Raw genomic sequence first — 7,500 nt, 5'->3', positions numbered from 1 at the left:
TATGGTAGATTAGAATTTTCTAGAATGTGGAGGAAGTGGGGCTTTCAATCATGCCCCTCCCGAACTATTGCTGAACTCAAGTTATGAATATTTGCCTATTTTTTTACAGCTGCTCATATAACAAGGAGATGAAAATGGATGAAGCCCACGTCACACGCACCATTAACAAAGTTGTTAATTAAAATGACTCATGTTGAAACAAGCAAAAAAAAAAAGACATGATGGTTGACTCTCTTTTCTTGACGTTGGAGGAGATCTCCCCTGAGATTCACTCTCTCGTTGCTGCTGACTTTGTAAGAAGCAGTGTAAGGACACATACTGCATCCCTGGCCAGAATTGCACGGGTGCAGGACCCAGTACAAGAGTATCCAAAAGAATAAGGGATGATCCGCACACCATGTGAACCCCATTCACAATTTGTTTTGTGTCATTTTGAGCCGTGCGGCTCTTCCTCAGACTTGACCACTGGACAAACCCCTGGCAGCCCTGAGGTCATGTTGCTATCCACACACACCGCATGCTCTCTTTTGTACACAGCCGAGTCCCATTCCCCTCCTCCGCTACGAGGCCAACAGCGCACGAGAAGTCAGAGGCGGGGGAGGGGGAGGGGGGTCTGGCCAGAGCTGCTGGCTGACTAAACATTTGGGCACTGAATGGGGAACTCACTGTCACCACACCAACTCCCGACTACTTGGGCGGGAGTCTCCCGTCACAGTTTTTCATGGTTGAACGCACTTTGCTTTGACACACATCAAGGCTTTTAGTCAGTCACATTAGTCACCAGAAGCCGCATCTGCAGTGTGAGTGCTTTCCGTTTTTTTTTCTTTTTTTTCTGAAACACTTCAGAAAGAAACCATCAAGCGCCTTTACCTCTAGAAGCCAGGAAGCCTTCAAAATCAAGCACAGTACTTTTTTTTTAAATTCCTGACTTAAAAATACTGCAATGCGGAATGTCACAAAAGGGGACTACAGAACCGGAAGCGATGTAGTGAGGTCACCATAACGGTACCACGAGGGCTTCACCTTCCCAGAGGGCCGAGCGCCTGGAGTCCAGTTTATGGTTTGAGGCGTGTCCAGTGTGTCCCCCCCCCACCCTCAGCTGGAGCCCCGAGGAGAAGACTGATGAGTTGCACACACCACACAGACACCCAGAAATGGGCTCTCTGAAGGAGCGTCACCTGGGTCCAGAGCATGGACAGCACGCCAACACTGAAGGACTTAGTGTCCTCTCTCCACCTTCACAGATGCACACACACACACACACACACACACACACAGAGAGAGAGAGAGAGAGAGAGAGAGAGAGAGAGAATGAGAAAGAAAGTGGAACAAGTTAATGCATCTTGTGAAACTGAGGTGGACTATTTCACCGAGGTGCTAAAAGGGATGTGCATGTATTCTGACCTTGGTACAAAAGGATATGACAAAGCCTCCCCAATCTATTCAGCGGCTATGTGCAATGGCAGCCGTGCCTCTGCACTTACTGTATGTCTCATCCTCGGCATGATTCATCCTCCTAGTCATCCATCCACTACAGCAGAACACTGCTTTTTTTTTAAATGCACAAAAATCATCATCTGTCCTCTTTGAGGTGAGAGCATTTAATCACATTCAAGGGAAAGTCTAACTAGAAATGCACTTCATTGAAATATCCCTCTTCCTTGCAGAAGAGCACTTCATATCCTTTTGAGAAAATGCCTTTGCACGCACACACACACACTCACCTGCAGTCAGCCATACATAATATCACCCTCAACATTATTATTAGTGGCTATTCCCTCCGACTCCAGCAACGCTTCATTGCTAGCTCACTCTTCCCAGTTTCGATGACAACCTGTGTGTGACTCCGCTCGACGCTCGTGTCTTGGCAGCGGAAGGCACAGCCAGGGGCAGAGGAGCTCTCACCTTGCTAAATGACAGCAGTGACTCAGCAAGAATGTAAATGAGGCCGGTCCATCTGCCAGGCGCCAAGCGACGACGACGTGCGCGCCGCTGACCAAAGAAACTCGAGAGCGAGTTCAGATAAGCGCTTGGTTATGCCTTGACCGTGACAAACGGGGGCCCGTGTATCAGGTATGGACCTGCATTTCCACCTCCGTTTCCAGGGAGACGTGTCTTCCTGGTGAGAGGTGGGTGGGGGGAGGGGGGGGGGTCGTAGCTTGTGAAGTTCAGAGTAAGAGGAGCAGTCATTGGCTCGTAGTTTGTGAAGTTCAGAGTAAGTGGAAGCTGGGAGATATTGGTGGATTGTGTGCTACTGACCTTACTGCAATCCTCAAGGACATTTTAGGCAAGGAACTCGGCAGCGATATCCCCTAGCATGATGGAAGAGGGGGAGGAGAGAGGAGACATACCTGTATAAATGAAACATAACACCCTTGAATGTTCTCCGAGGGTTGAAGTTGAGGAGGCCATATTAGTTATTACTGTAATGGTTCACAGGGGCACAGGCCTTATATATACTATCGGAGGGTGCCAGAATTATTGTCTGTCATAGGGCTCAAATTTTCAAGCAGCGGCCCAGATGGCACATGTGCACTTGAGCCAAAGTCCTTTTAGGCAAGTCCCTCCACTTGGCAGCCATATTGCAATGCTTTTTGGGAACTTATTGGGCATCTCTTCAGGCAGAAATGTGAATGCTCAAGGGTTCAAGACACCAACCCTGCTGCAGCGGCGAGATCAAGACACGTGATTGGCACAATGTATTCACATGTCAACTGCAGGGATGTGATATGTGTAAACAACATATCTCCGTAACAAACTAATCCCGTGTATTTCTGTGGAGGGTTTTTTGAGTGCTGTGTCTCATTAGAAAGTCTCCCCTTGAACTGTCTGTGCGCTCAAAGGTTTAGAGATGTGAAATATTCAGGAAGGAAGCCTGATAAAGGCTAAAGAATGAGAGAAGGGGGAGATGAGAAAGAGATTTATTCAAAAGATCATTCCAGAAACGAGCAGCAGAGAGCCATCTACTCCGCTGACAGGTTTTGTTTTTGTTTATGTTTGTGCTTGTTTGGAACGGGTAACTGCTAATCGATGTTGATAAGAAAACAAATATCACAGTCTTTGCAATAATGAGATGGTAAAGTCTTTGAGGACCAACGCGTATAATGGTAATTTGAGAATACCGAATAGATGCAAGTCATTTTTGATGGTTTTTGGATCAGCTCCTAATGTTCCTTCTCAGCTGACTGTAAATACAATATGTCAATAGCAATAGGGTTTGGGAGGGAAGGAGACATTAATCATGCCACTGATTAACCGTGCAGACATCCCGTTCCCTCGGCTGGGGTGAATCCAGGACAAAACAAATCATTGTGCCGACGGTGAGGCAGACACTCGTCTTTTTTTATCTGTCCCTTTCAATTTCGTTTCTGCCACTGACCTTCACTGACACTCTCGTTAGACTGTCAAAACTAATTAGTTTTCTTGACATACTAACAAATTTGCCAACAGTGGGGCTTTATCTCTGGGTTTTTTTCTGAAGAAGACTGCCCTGTTTGTTTCATCACCACTGCAGCTTGTTGCATGGCTACAGTGGATAAAACAAGAGGCTGCTAATTACCGTGTCATTTAAACCTATATGGTCACAATCTATTTAATCAATGAGCCAGACGAAAGTTTGAAAGAAAGCCACTCTGCTGTAACATCGGTTATTTTTGTCTCCGCACAAAGGTGGGCGTGTTACAGCACACGTTTTCCTGTGAATGAGCCCCATCAGGTGCAACACCTGGGCTTTTTCAGCAGCAGGGTCTGTATTTCCGATGGTGTGATTGCAGAGGTCATAGGTCACTGATGGAAAGCCTTGTCGAGAGCGGCCGGAGCATTTTGACCTGCGGAGCTATAAGCCGCAGTGTGGGCGCCGCACCTGTTCGTGGCACCAGGTATTTATCTCGCCCGCTTTTCCCCTTCCCAGCGGCAAACAATTATCCCTGGAGGAGGCTGCGGCGTGACCAACTGGTTTAGGGTAAAAAAAAAGCAATTAACTTCGGAGGGCAAACAGGTAAAAAAAATGGGTTCCCACTTCACATTTTGGCCCACAGAAGTACCAACTGGCTATCGCACACAGAAGCCCCTTTCCCGATACCCGCTTCCATTTTCGGTCTTATCACTGCAGGCCAAAGTGAAGGAAACATCAGTCTCGACTGTCGACTGATCTGACAGGCCGATCTCTGTCTCCTTGTCTCTTCCTCTCACTCCTGTTCTCGGTGTGCATGTCGAGCATGACAGATCTGCATTTATTCGCCAGACAAATGCATTTGAATCCATTTATGAAGCAACGGAGAGCTGTGACTCTCAGCCTTGAACACCCAACACACACACACACACACACACACACACACACACACACACACACACACAGACATACTCAGAGTGATACAGCAGGTTACAAAGAGAGGGAGAGGGAGAGCGAGAGAGGGGTGGTGTTGTCTTTCAGAGCACTCAAGAGCTTCAACTCATTCATTAATTAATTTTATTCTTTCTGAAGTAATCATATTGATGGAACTGATGCTAAACTTCCTATGAAGTCGCATGTTGCTTTTACGTAATTACACAACAAATCAGTGAGACACACTGAAAATGTGCTAACCAATCCATTTACTTTTCATATCACAGCAAAATGAAATACTGCATGTTTGCTGTGATTCATGTGTTTTGCGGGTAGTACCGTAATATGCATATAATGACCACTTACTGAGCAGAAACAGAGACATTTTCTCCACTTTCTTCATTTGTGGTATGCAGGAAATGTATGAAAAGACAACAGCAGACACTTGCACTGACAGTCCGGTGTTTTATTACTCTAGTCTAGCTTACATGAAATCATGCCAAATAACGTTGAATATCAATCATCCTGTACTACAGAGGCAGTGTGCACTGCACTGCCAACAAAAAAAACATGAATGAATCAAATCCCCCTCAGATGAATGGGCAAATGAAAGATGAATCACTATTTTCTCAGAAAGACTTGGACTTACAGTTAGTCCTTTGTTTGATCAGAAGACATATTAGTTTGTGTAGGCTATCTACTTTGTGTTAGACTGCACAGTGGTCTGGGAAATGCCATAACACAGACAGTGGATTTAAGTCTTTTGTCAGTCCTGCTGCGCATTGCTAGGGGCAACGGATTATTTCGGTCAGCGCTCCAGGCTCTCCTCGCATTTTGGGGGAGATAGTGTTGTTTAAACTGCAACAAGAAATGAATGGACCTTGTGGTAAAATGATTAACTGTTTGCGATGATCAGACTGAATTTGTTGCAATTAAACAACAAAAATTAGAAAGCAAGAAAGAGAGAAACAAAAAGCCATGTTTGCTTTCTCTACAATTTCCACAATGAATGTGAAGCCAGTTGCTTGTTCATGTTTCAGACAGTGCCAGTAAAAATGAGAGTGCCGTCTCAGGAAAATGTATAAATAAATGAGCAAATCAACCATGACACCAAATATGGTTTCATCAGCTCATGCCTAATTTGGCCATCTTTCTACCATCTGGTGGTGAGCAGAGCAGTCAGTGAGAAAGCATATCGTCAGAAGGTGATGGAGGGGAGTCTAGAGAATGATGATAGACTTTCTCCCAGTGCTTTCATAAGGGGGTCTAAATTGCCCTGGCTCTTGCCAATTTTCTGCCTCAAGATGCGGCACCTCACAACTGACCTGCAAAAGCTAGTTAAGACAGCTGCGCACACGCACACACACACACACACACACACACACACACACACACACACACACACACACACACACACACACACATACACATAGAAAATCACAATGACAACATCCGCAAATAGACTTTTACACCAGCAGAATATTGAGAAGTACATGCCCCCTTATCCCAGTGCTACCACGATCTCCATTATAGTCCAGTGTAAAAAAAATGTTATTTTCTTCCTGGATTGATAGGGATTGAGGTCTCAGCTGTCAGAGCCTGATAACTCTACTTACTACTTCTGGCACTCTCTCCACTTAAACCCCCCCCCCCCCCCCCCCCCCACACACACACACACACACACACTCCACAACCACTCCAACACCCCATCCACCCTCCCGACACACCTACTCCCCAACCCCCGAACTTCACTCTCTGGACAGCTTCATTAATCAGGGAGGCGGCTCACTTGGTCCTCAGCCAGGCTTCCAGAGAGGGGACGACTCGACCGTAGGGCTGACATAGGCCTGGTGGCTACAGCCAATGGCCCCTGTAGTGTGGATGTGGAGAGGGCCAGCTCGACCACTCTGCCGGGCTTAAGTGCTTTTCGCTGTTTCCCCTATCTACCTCTCCATCTGAAGAGAGCCAGGCACTTGCGGGAATGGAGTGGGCTTTTTTTAGGGTTTTTTTTTTCATTCATTCAACTAAACACCGTAATAATGTGGAAGTGATTCAGCATGTCAAACATGTCAGAGCGCCAACTGTGAGACAAGTCTGTAAACAGTGAAAGCATTTCCCGTTGTAATAGCTACCGAGCTGCTGAGCAACTGTGGAAATAGCAGGTAAATGATATTCCACATTTCCTCGACAACACAGGCACAGAACAGCAGGAGAAATGGAAGAATGGCATATTTTGCTTGTAGAAATGGAAGAATTGCATATTGCACCACATGTCCCCATAAACCTACTATTTCCAGTATTTGTGTGGGGGTGTAGTTAACACATATAGCACTGTTCTCACAGCCGTCCCCATGTCATTTCCGACCGACCACCACCGGACATCTCTTGAATGGGTGTCCAGAGGCAAATCCACAAGCACTCCAGTGTTTTACGGTGTCATCCAATGTCACACGACGTAGATTGATCCTGACAGCCCGTGTCCCCGGCGGGGCTGTTTGCGGAGTGGCCGCTCGCTCGGCACTTAGCTGACTCAGCACCGGGTCAGGTCGCCACCATGAGATTTATGACTTCTGATCCTCTCCGCGAACCGTCCGTCGTCTCTCTCTTAACGGCGTTCGCCCCGTGCGTCGTCCCTGCGCGCTGTCACACGCTCGTCACCGCCGCCTCCGCCGCCGCTGGGCGCTTTCTACGACCCCGAGGGGGCCGTTCATCTCGCTCGGTGCTTAACACCTGCAGGAGAGCATTAATCAAGCCTGGGTAGTCTCTGTAATAATCTACAGTAGGTGCACATGAATGCAGCAGGGCTCGGCATTAATGGTTGCCTGGTTGCCCCTGGTTACCAAACTGTTTCAAATGGCAATCAGATTTGGCGACCAAAACCTCATGCCAGTTTGCCAAGCTGGCAACCACTTTGAATCACTTTTAAAAGTTATCGTCTAGCCCCAGACTGCAGACAGGCCTTTGGGTCACAATAAAGCTGAGAGGTGAACAAGAGGCTTGGAACATCTAGCCTGGTCCTAGTTTGGCCACTTTCCATTGCCAAGCGTTAACTTCCTGGAAGGCGGATACTGGTCTTGACGTACAGTATGTCAAGCACATGACCTCAACGTCATCATTCTCAGCTACTCCCTCTGTAAAGTGTGTCCGGAAAAAACCTGTGAATATACCGCAGACCC

Source organism: Sardina pilchardus, chromosome 12 (genome assembly GCF_963854185.1).
Source record: "Sardina pilchardus chromosome 12, fSarPil1.1, whole genome shotgun sequence".
Classification (NCBI taxonomy): Eukaryota; Metazoa; Chordata; class Actinopteri; order Clupeiformes; family Clupeidae; genus Sardina; species Sardina pilchardus.
The sequence above is the reverse complement of the archived record's forward strand: the minus strand, read 5'-3'. Positions refer to the sequence as shown.